Raw genomic sequence first — 12,415 nt, forward strand, 5'->3', positions numbered from 1 at the left:
CCACCAGCTGCATGGCAAAAAAAAAAAAAAAGTGAGTGAGAAATAAAAGATTTTCAAAAACCTAAGGGAATTTGTCACTAATACCCCTGCTTTGCAAGAAATGTTAAAAGAAATTCATCAGGAAAAAGGTAAAGGAAAAAGGTTAAGTGTTAGAGAAGGAACAAGTGAAACTAATAATTAAATCTTAAATAATTTGTTTTTGTTATTTTTAATTAATCTGACAGATAACATTTTATTGAAAATAATAACAGCAGCAACATATTCAGTGATTACACCTTTTGGATGAGTGAAATGAATGACAGAAATGCTATAAGAGGCAGGGAGAGAATTTGAACACCCAATTACTTCAGAGAGGGACCTGGGTTAGTTGTAAACGTATGCTACAAACTCAATGGCAATGACTAAAAATGTTGAAAAAAGTTATGATATGCTAAGAGAAAAAACGGAATTAGGTAGAATGCCCTCAAAAAAGGGATAGAGAAAAAAAGGTAGAGGAGACAGAAGAAAAGTGGGAGACAAGAAAGAAACAAAGAACAAGAGGAACAAATGAAAAATGGTAAAAATATAGTAGATATTAATCCAGCTATACCAATAATCATTTAAATATCAAAAGTCTAAATAGTTTTCTTCCCTGGCGGCTCAGAGGTAAAGCCTCTGCCTGCAGTGAGGGAGACCCGGGTTTGATCCTTGGCTTAGAAAGATCCTCTGGAGAAGAAAATGGCAACCCTCTGCAGCACTTCTGCCTGAAAAATTCCGTGGGCTACAATCCATGGGGTCACAAAGAGTCGGACATAACTGAGCGACTTCACTTTCAAATACAATAAGTGAAACAAAAACTATCACAGTGGGTTAAAAAAAAAAAAAACCAAACACGCCTAATTATATGCTGTCTGCAAGACCCACACTTCATATAAAAAGACACAGTTTAAAAGTAAAGTACTCAATCTGGGGCTCCTTGAGATTAGGACGGGGCGGGGCAATTGAGAGGGGCGGGTGCAGTGGTTGAGTGACAGCCCGCCTCACTTATTCCGGGCCCCGCAGTCAACCGGTGAGGCTAGGCCAGGGGTGCGGGTGGGTCAGCCCAGCTTAGCGAGGAGTCTTGATCTACTACCACCTGGCAAGTGCTGTCCCGCCGCCAGGATACCCAACAAGAAAGTCAGCTCCCCCGACGGGGTATTGAAGGAGGAGACCAAGAGTAGATGGGAGAGATTGTCTGCTAAGCAAAGAGAAACCAGTCTGCAGAGTTAACCAAGAGACTAAAGATTTACCTGCTGAAAATGGAAAAACGAAAAACCAGAGAGCCCGGCCTCTGAAGCAGGAGAGAAATAAGCCAGTCTGGTTAATGTCTTATCGCTGGTCCTTGTCCCCTTTCTTGTACGACCCACAGGACTATTTTTTACCAACTGTTTTGCAAATGCAAGTCTTTTGGTATCCCTAGGAACATTTTTAACAAGAACGGAATCCCACCTCATCCTCCCCCACCTTTTTTTTGAGTGTAAAGGTTTTTTTTTGTTTTGTTTTGTTTTTAAAGAGGTGAAATCATTTGCTGGTTGTTTATTTTTTGGGTGCAGTCAGAAAACAGTGGGACTTTTTTTTTTTTAAGTGTCTATTTTTATTTATTTATTTGGCTGTGCTGAGTCTTAGTTGTGGCATGCAGGATCTTTGTTCTTCATTGTGGCATGTGGGATCTAGTTCCCTGACCAGGACTGAACCCAGACCCCCAGCACTGGGAGCTCGGAGTCTTATCCACTGGACCAAAATTTGGTTATTAAACATGGGAGGCTTTGACTGTCTTGAGTGTGAGCTTAACATTCCATAAATAGGAGTAACTTTTATATCCTATGATATAATGCATACTAAATGGCAGTTTGGAGTTAGTTGTGCATTTAATGTCTTAAACACTTTAAATTACTTCTCTTCTTATGTTGTTTTTGGTATAATTTTTTGTTTCCTACAGCAAACCACTCCTTCACCTTGATTCTCTTTGTCAGAATTTTGTGCACTCTAACATCTTCAGTTATGGTAATGCAGTTTTCCTAGTAACTTTGTTAATGTTCTGTGAATTGAAAATTTGAGTATGTTACGTACCCTGAATATTCATTGCAAGGACTGATGCTGAAGCTCCAGTACTTTGGCCACCTGATGAGAAGAGCTGACTCATTGGAAAAGACCCTGATGCTGGGAAAGACTGAGGGCAGGAGGAGAAGGGGGCAGTAGAGGATGAGGTGGTTAGATAGCATCACCAACTCAATGGACATGAGTACAAGCAAACTCTGAGAGACAGTGGAGGACAGAGGAGACTGGCGTACTGCAGTCCATGGGGTTGAAGAGAGTCAGACACGACCTAGCTACTAAATAACAACAAAAGTGTATATGATATTAAATTGTGATTTAGTGGGACTTATGATGTAACAGCATAACAACATTTGAAGACATTGGTACTTGATATCCTGTTAAGGAAATTTTGTCTCCAAATTTTAAGCTAGAAAGTCACTGGAATAACTATTCAGAAAAGAATAACAACTACATGATCTTTTTAGATTTTTGGTATGTATGTTAAGAATTCTGTACAAATTGAAATCTCTGTGTAGTGATCCTTAAAACAGCCAATAAACTCTCAATTAGGAAAAAAAATTAAAGGGATGGAGAAAGATATGCCATATCAACATTAAACAAAAGACAGCGAGTGAACCTATATGAATTTCAGATAATGTGGGCTTCAGAGTGAGAAAAACTTAGAGGTAAAGAAGAACATTATATAATGATAGTGTTCTTCAAGAGAACAAAGCAATCCTTAGTGGGTATAACAACAGATTGGCAAAATACATGAGAAAAAAATGATAGAACTGCATGGAGAAATACATGAATCCACTATTATCATTGGAGACTTTAACCACCCCCCTCCACTATACCCATCCCATCAGTAATTAAGAGTTCCAGCAGACAGAAAATCAGAGTGGACATAGTTAAATTAAATAGCACCATCAAACAAATGCTCTGCTGAGCTAAGTCGCTAAGTCATGTCCAACTCTTTGTGATACTATGGACTGTAACCCACTAGGTTCTCTGTCCATGGGGATTCTCCAGGCAAGAATACTGGAGTGGGTTGCCATGCCCTCCTCCAGGGGATCTTCCCAACCCAGGGATGGAACCCAGGTCTCCCTCATTGCAGGTGGATTCTTTACCATCTGAGCCACCAGGGAAGTGGATTTAAGTAAATACACACAATACTTTAGCCAAACACAATGCACATTCTTCTCAAGTTCCCATGGAAGTTTCATGAAAATAAACCACATTTTGGGACATAAAACACACCTTAAAATTATGATTTACTCTATGACTGTGTCTCTATTCCCGCCCTGCAAATAGGTTCATTGCTACCATTTTTTCTAGATCCCATGTGTGTGTGTTCACTCAGTTGTATCTGACTCTTTGTGACCCTGTGGACTGTAGCCCACCAGGAGCCTCTGTCCATGGTATTTCCCAGGCAATCCTGGTTGAACCTGAATGTTCAACCCCCAATGGAGGGGATTGCCATTTCCTCCTCTAGGGGATCTTCCCAACTCAGTAACTGAACTCATATCTTCTGCGGCTCCTGTACTGGCAGGTGGGTTCTTTACCACTAGCTTTGCCTGGGGTGCTCAATCGATAAATATCCTTAAAGTCCATATTAATAATCTCTTCACTGAATATCCAATTTAGTGAATAAAGTAGTATCAAAAATAATAATACATAAAAAATTAAGTTGGAAAAAATCAATGTAGAGAAAATATAATAAGAATTTTGATGACTGGATCAGGAAAATCACTCTGTTAAATGATGTTTTGCAGAAAAGTCGAATATTGTTTGTTCAAGATTGATTCAAGGGCAGCAGTGGCTCCAGCAACAGTGGCAGCATCTCTGGGTCCCTGTGGAGGTTCTCATGGAGGCACTGTCCTCACCTTGGGGCTGAGACCCATCAGTTTATGTTAGTCTCTGCAATCTCCCTCATCCCCCTCAGCTTCTGGAAACGGGCTCAAGCGACTAAGCCCATGATGAAGAAAACTTGAACATCTGTCACTTTGGACACAAAAAAGAGAGGAAAGGGACAATTCTGTGAACTCTTTATTGGTGGCTTGAGCTCTGAAACCACAGAAGAAAGCCCGAGGACCTACAGTGTAAGCAGTGGGGCAGACTTACAGACTATGTGGTCATAAGGGATCCCGCCAGCCAGACATCAAGATTTGGTTGTATCACGTTTTCCTCCATGGCTGAGGTGGATGCTGCCATGGTGGCCAGACCTCATTCCATTGATGGGAAAAGGGTCACCCCCAAACACGCTGTCCCAAGAGAGGACTATGGAAAACTGGGGGCTCTTGTCACTGTGAAGAAGCTATTTGTTGGTGGAATTGCAGAGGACACTGAGGAGCATCATCTTAGAGATCACTTTGGGAAATATAGAGAAATGGATGCCACTGAGATAATTACTGATAGTCTGGAAGGAAAAGAGGCTTTGGGCTTGTGATTTTTGATGACCACAATCCTGTGGATAAGATAGTGTTGCAGAAAATTCATATCATCAATGGTCATTGTGTAGAAGAAAGGCATTTTCTTGATATAGAAAGCAGGTTGTCCAAAGTTCTAGAGGTGGAAGGAGAGGCCATGTTGCATTTGGAGAGTATCATGGTGGTGGTGGAAATTTTGGAGCAGGACACGGAAGGGACATTAGAGGAGGATCTGATGGATGTGGAAGATGGCAATCATGGGTATGGAAGAGGACCTAGAGGTGGCAATTTTCGAGGTGGCCCTGATAGTGGAGGCTCTTAGCCAGAGTCATGGTGCAGTAAGACATAATATTATTTCTTTGAAAAATTCTATGGGGTGTGTGTAGGGTTAAGAAGCTGTTAAACTTTTATGGTTAAATAAAAATAACCTGAAAACTAAACAGGAGTAACATGTTCTCGTTCAGTGACAGTGTTTTGAATATTTTTATCTTTAAATTCTTTTTCTAGTTTTATGAGGTATCAAAGTTGAAAGTGTACAGTATAATGATGACTTACATATATTATGAAGTGATTACCACAGTGAATTTTATACAGTTACCAAAATAAAAAAAGAAAAGTTGTTTCTTATCATGAGAATTCTTAGGCTTTATTTCATTAAGAAATTTCATATAGCATAGAGCTGTGTTAATTACAATCATCTTATTGTACATTACGACTTTTGTATTTATTCATCTTATAACGGGAAGTTTGTACTTTTGGACAACTTTCATCCTATTTCTCTTCTCACCAATTCTCTCCCTCTGGCAACTACAAATATTAACTTACTTTTCTATGAATTTTTTTGTTTGAGTTTTTTTTTGAATTCTGCATATACGGGAGATCTGACAATAGTTGTCTTTTTCTGACTTATTACACTTAGTATGAGGCATTCAAGGATCATCCGTACTGTTGCAAATAGTGGACGTCCTTATTTTTTATGATTGAATACTATACCACTGTATCTTTGTGTATATAAAAATATATATGTATATATACAACTAGAAATTATTATTGTTTACATGTTTTAGCTGTTTCAATATATAGAGTCAATTTTACATTAGTAAAAATTGAAATCAGTTTTCAAAAAATCATGTTCTGGAACTTCCCTGGTGGTTCAGGGGTTAAAAATCCACCCTCCAATGCAGGAGACATAGGTTCTGTCCCTGGTTGGGAAATTAGGATCCCACCAGCCCCAGTGCAACTAAACCCACGTGCTCCAACTACTGAGTCCCAATGCCACAACTAGAGAGAAGCTGGCATGGGGCAACTAGGGAAAGAAGCTCACCTACCACAACCAAGAGCCCCCTTGCAGCAACAGAAAGATCTGGCATGCCGCAAGGAAGACCCCGAGTGCTGCAACCAAGGCCCGAGGCAGTCAAAGAAAAAAAACAATACAAATTAACAAAAATCACGTCCCATTATTTCCATGAGGTATGCTGCAGCAGGAATGGGTCCTGTTGATTATCCATTCATGCAGGGAAGGACGTTGGCGTCCCATCCAAGTTTTGGCAATTATAAATCGAGTTTCTAAGAAGCATTTTTTCTTTATTTTTGGCTTCACTAGGTCTTCACTGCCTCATGAAGGTTTTCTCTAGATGCTGAGAGCAGGGAGCTACTCTTCCCTGTAGCATGGGCTTCTCATTGTGGTGGCTTCTCTTGTTATGGAGCGTGGGCTCTAGGTATGTGGGCTTCAGTACTAGTACCTCCTGGGCTCTAGAGCAGGGATCCAGCAGTTGTGGTGCATGGGCTTAGTTGCTCCAAAGCATGTGGGATCTTCCCAGATCAGGGATTGAACCTATGTCCCCTGCATAACATAGGCAGATTCTTAACCACTGGACAACCAGGGAAGCCCCTAAGAAGCATTTCTATCTGGAGGTTTTTTTTTTAAATGAATATTAGTTTTTGTTCCTGAAAAACAACTATCTTGTGTGGGAAAGCTGTATTAATCACTGTGTGATCAATTATAAAAGAAAATACCACAGCAATATCTCAAGAGATTGTATTATTTTGCATTCCCACTAGCAACGGATGAGAGTTCCAATTGTTTCAAGTCTTTCTCTGCCCTTAGTATTGTCAGTCATTGTGGCCATTTTTATGGGTATGTATTCTACAATTAATGTGTTTCTAATCTGGGAGATTGAGGACACAAAGAGTATAAAGATCCTACGTAAAAATGAAGATAGTAAGATGGTGCAGGAATAGGACGGGGAGACCACATTCTCCCCCACAAATTCATCAAAAGATCATTTGAATTTGAATGCTGAGCAACTTCCACAAAACAACTTCTGAACACTGGTGGAGGACACCGGGCACCCAGAAAGGCAGAGTTAGGGACAGAGACCCATCCCAGGGAGGGAGTCGTGAAAGAGGAGAAGTTTCCAAACACCAGGAAACCCTTTCACCGGCAGGTCTGTGGGGAGTTTTGGAATCTCAGAGGGCAACATAACCAGGAGGGGAAAGAACAAAAAACAAACCCCACAGAATACGTGTCTTAACCGAAACTCCCAGCGGAGAAATAGCCCAGACGCTTGCTTCTGCCACCAGTGAGCGGGGGAGGTGTGGGTTGCATGCTTAGGGTAAGGACCGGGCCTGAATGCCCTGAGGACAATCTGAAGGAGCTATCCTGAGATAGCAACCCAAACTGTGGGATAGCCAGAGAGAGAAAAACAGAGAGAGAGAACTTTCCTGCGAAAAGCTCTAACCTAAGACAGAGCCTGGTGGGCTCACAGAACAAAGGATTGAGCGAATACCAGAGGAGAGCTAGCTGGCTGCAGACCGGCCCATCGCCCTGCCAGAGGCAGAGAGGCAGGTGGGCGACAGCTAGAGCCAGAAGGCGAGGGGCATCCTCCACCAAATTGTGAGCAGGCTCCCAGTTGCTAACCAGGTCTTCTGAGATCCTGGACGGTTGACATGTGCCAGGAGGGTCGCAGCCTGAGATCAGCCCCCCAGAAGAGACACACGACACACCTGAGACGGTGCTCCCGTGGCGCACGCAAGAAACCGAGAGGCTGGGAGCCGGGAGGTGATAAGACGCACCGCCCACCTGGGATAGTGCATTCGCCAAGCACCTGGTCGCCTGAGCTCCTCGGACCTGGGAAGGGCACCAAACGTAGACCCAACCGAGTCTGTGCCTTTGTGGAGTACCCAAGAACCTGAACCTGAGCAGCTTAGACCTGGAAAGTGCACACAACCCGGGGGCCACTTTGGACAATTCCCCTTCAGAGCAACCTGGAACCTGAGCAGTGTAGACCAGGAAAGCACAGGCGCCGTGAGCTGGGGCAAACCCAGTGTGGCCCAGACACTGCGAGCGCTCCCCACACACGCCAGTGGTGTGTGTTTGCGGTGTTCCTCTCTCCCCACAGCACCACTGAACAAGTGAGCCTAAATAAGTGACCACCTTTGCCCCCTTGTGTCAGGGCGGAAATTAGACACTGAAGAGACTTGAAAACAGAGGAAGCCAATATAAACAAAGAAGAGGGAGGCGCTCTGGAAGCGACAGGTACAACAGGCAAAACCCTGTAGTTAGCATTGACTAAGCATTGGAAGGGGCCTATAGACCTTGAGAAGAAGTATAAGCTGGAGCAAGGAACTTTCTGGAACTGAACTGACTCCACACTGCCCTCAACAGCTCCAGAGAAATTCCTAGATATATTTTTGCTATTATCATTTTTTATTTTTAATTTTTTTTTAATTTTTTTTTTATTTTTTATTTTTAACTTGTATTTTTTTTTTTTTATTAGTTGGAGGCTAATTACTTCACAACATTCCAGTGGGTTTTGTCATACATTGATATGAATCAGCCATAGATTTACACGTATTCCCCATCCCGATCCCCCCTCCCACCTCCCTCTCCACCCGATTCCTCTGTGTCTTCCCAGTGCACCAGGCCCGAGCACTTGTCTCATGCATCCCACCTGGGCTGGTGATCTGTTTCACCTTAGATAGTATACATGCTGTTATTTTTAAGTTTTTTATTACTCCTTTAATTTTCATTTTTATAAACTACTATTGCTTTGCAAAAAAAAGACCATTTTTAAAGCAAATTTCACATATATATTTTTGTAATTTTTGTGATTGATATTGTTTTGCATTTTTTTGTATTTTTGAGAGTCTAACTCCTACTCTAGATTTTTAATCTTTGCTTTTTGATGTTTGTTATCAATTTTGTACCTTTAAGAATCTAATCTTCAGAATCTAATCTACTTAGGGGTGTGATTACTGCCTTGATTGCTATTTCACCTTTCGACTTTCCCTTTCCTCCCCCAGGTCACCTCTATCTCTCCCTCCCCCTTCACTTCTCTACTTAACTCTGTGAATCTCTCTGGATGTGCCAGGTTGTGGAGAACACTTAGGGAACTGATTCCTGGCTAGTCTGGTCTCTCCCCTTTTGACTGCCCCTCTTCTCCTCCTGGTCACCTCTATCTCCCTCCTCCCTCTTCTCTTCTCTATGTAACTCCGTGGACCTCTCTGGGTGTTCCAGACTGTGGAGAGCACATAAGGAATTGATTACTAGCTAGACTGCTCTCTTCCCTTTTGATTTCCCCTTTTCTCTTCCTGGTCACCTCTATCACCCTCCTCCCTCTTCTGTTCTCCGTATAACTCTGTGAACCTCTCTGGGTGTCCCTTACTGTGGAGAATCTTTTCACCATTAACCTAAATGTTTTGTCATCAGTACTGTATGGATGGAGAAGTCTTGAGGCTACTGCAAGAATAAGACTGAAAGCCAGAGGCAGGAGGCTTAAATCCAAAACTTGAGAACACCAGAAAACTCCTGACTCCAGGGAACATTGATCAACAAGAGCTCATCCAAAAGCCTCCATACCTACACTGAAACCAAACTCCACCCAAGAGCCAACAAGTTTCAGAGCAAGACATACCAAGCTAATTCTCTAGCAACACAGGAACATAGCCCTGAGCATTAAAATACAGGTGGCCCAAAGTCACACCAAACCCATAGACACCTCAAAACTCACTAACTGGACACTCCATTGCACTCCAGAGAGAAGAGATCCAGCTCCACCCACCAGAACACCGACGCAAGCTTCCCTAACCAGGAAACCTTGACAAGCCACTCGTCCAACCCCACCCACAGGGAGGAACCTCCACAATAAAGAGGAATCACAAACTTCCAGCATACAGAAAGGCCACCCCAAACAGAGCAATCTAAACAAGATGAAAAGGCAGAGAAATATTCAACAGGTAAAGGAACGTGATAAATGCCAACTATACCAAACAAAAGAGGAGGAGATAGGGAGTCTACCTGAAAAAGAATTCAGAATAATGATACTAAAGATGATCCAAAACCTTGAAAACAAAATGGAGTTTTAGATAAATAGATTAGAGACAAGGATTGAGAAGATGTAAGAAATGTTAAACAAGGACCTAGAAGAATTAAAAAAAAAGTCAATAATGAATAATGCAATAACTGAGATCAAACAGTAGAGTAACTAAGGCAGAAGATAGATTAAGTGAGGTGGAAGACAGAATAGGGGAAATAAATGAAGCAAAGAGGAAAAAAGTAAAAAGAATTAAAAGAAATGAGGACAACCTCAGAGACGTCTGGGACAATGTCAAATGCCCCAACATTCGAATCATAGGAGTCCCAAAAGAAGAAGACAAAAAGAAAGGCCATGAGAAAATACCTGAGGAGATAATGGTTGAAAACTTCCCTAAAATGGGGAAAGAAATAGCCACTCAAGTCCAAGAAACCTAAGGAGTCCCAAACAGGATAAACCCAAGGTGAAACGCCTGAAGACATATTAATCAAATTAATGAAGATCAAACAGAAACAGCAAATATTACAAGCAGCAAGGGAAAGGCAACAAATAACACACAAGGGAATTCCCATAAGGATAACAGCTAATCTTTCCTTTTTTTTTTTTTTTTTAAACCCACCATCGCCCCGCCCCCAACAGCTAATCTTTCAATAGAAACTCTTCAGGCAAGAAGGGAATGGCAGGACATACTTAAAGTGATGAAAGAGAAAAACCTACAACCCAGATTGCTGTACCCAGCAAGGATCTCATTCAGATATGAAGGAGAAATCAAAAGCTTTACAGACAAGCAAAAGCTGAGAGAATTCAGCACCACCAAACCAGCTCTTCAACAAATGCTATAGGATCCTCTCTAGACAGGAAACACAGAAAGGTTGTATAAACATGAACCCCAAACAAAAAAGTAAATGGCAACATGATCATACTTATCAACAATTACCTTAAATGTAAATGGGTTGAAAGTCCCAACCAAAAGACAAAGACTGGCTGAATGGATACAAGAACAAGACCCCTATATATGATGTCTATAAAAGACCCACTGCAAACAAGGGACACATACAGACTGAAAGTGAAGGGCTGGAAAAAGCTATTTCACCCAAATAGAGACCAAAAGAAAGAAGGAGCAGCAATACTCACATCAGATAATATAAACTTTGAAAAGAGACAAAGGAGGACACTACATAATGATCAAAGGACCAATCCAAGAAGAAGATGTAACAATTATAAGTATATATGCATCCAACATAGGGACACCACAATATGTAAGCCAAATGCTAACAAGTATGAAAGGGGAAATTAACCCAGTAACATGATAATAGTGGGAGACTTTAATACCCCACTCACACGTATGGATAGATCAACTAAACAGAAAATAAGCAAAGAAACACAAACTTTAAATGATACAATGGACCAGTTAGAACTAATTGATATTTATAGGACATTTCACCCCAAAACAATGAATTTCACCTTTTTCTCAAATGCAGCAGGAAAGATCACATCCTAGGCCATAAATCTAGCCTTGGTAAATTCAAAAAATTAAAATCATTTCAAGCATCTTTTCTAATCACAATGTGGTAAGATTAGATGTCAACTACAGGAAAAAAAACTAGTAAAAATGCAATCATATGGAGGCTAAACAACACACTTCTGAATAACCAATAAATCACAGAAGAAATAAAAGAAAGGAATCAAAATATGCATAGAAATGAATGAAAATGAAAACACGACAACCCCAAACCTATTGATTCAATAAAAGCAGTGCTAAGGGGAAGTTTCATAGCAACACATGCTTACTTTGAGAAACGAGAAAAATCAAATAAATAACCTAACTTTACAACGAAAGCAACTAGAAAAAGAAGAAATGAAGACCCCCAGGGTTAGTAGAAGGACAGAAATCATAAAAATTAGGGCATAAATAAATGAAAAAGAAACAAAGGAAACTAAATAGCAAAAATCAAGAAAGCTAAAAGCTGGTTCTTTGAGAAGATAAATAAAATAGACAAACCAGAAAATAGAAAAGGGAACCCTTTTACACTGTTGGTAGGAATGCAAACTAGTACAGCCATTATGGAAAACAGTGTGGAGATTCCTTTAAAAACTGAAAATAGAACTGCCATATGACCCAGCAATCCCACTGCTGGGCAAACACACTGAGGAAACCAGAATTGAAAGAGACACGTGTACCCTAATGTTCACTGCAGCATTGTTTACAATAGCCCAGACATGGAAGCAACCTAGATGTCCATCGGCAGAGGAATGGATAAGAAAGCTGTGGTACATATACACAATGGAATATTACTCAAATATTAAAAAGAATGCATTTGAATCAGTTCTAATGAGGTGGATGAAACTGGAGCTTTTTATAGAGAGTGAAGTAAGTCAGAAAGAAAAACAGCAATACAGCATATTAATGCATATATATGGAATTTAGAAAGATGGTAATGATGACTCTACATGCAAGACAGCAAAAGAGACACAGAGATAAAGAACAGACTTTTGGACACGGTGGGAGAAGGCGAGGGCGGGATGATTTGAGAGAATAGCATTGAAACATGTATATTATCATATGTGAAATAGATCAGCAGTCCAGGTTCAATGCATGAGACAGGGCGCTCAGGG

The 12,415-nt window shown here is 41.0% G+C and overlaps 1 pseudogene; it reads left to right on the top strand.

Annotated features, from left to right (window-relative positions):
* The first annotated feature begins 4,034 nt into the window (after positions 1–4,034).
* Positions 4,035–4,806, top strand: LOC122700718 (annotated as a pseudogene).
* Positions 4,807–12,415: the final 7,609 nt, after the last annotated feature.

The sequence above is a fragment of the Cervus elaphus genome, chromosome 9 (assembly GCF_910594005.1).
Source record: "Cervus elaphus chromosome 9, mCerEla1.1, whole genome shotgun sequence".
NCBI lineage: Eukaryota > Metazoa > Chordata > Mammalia > Artiodactyla > Cervidae > Cervus > Cervus elaphus.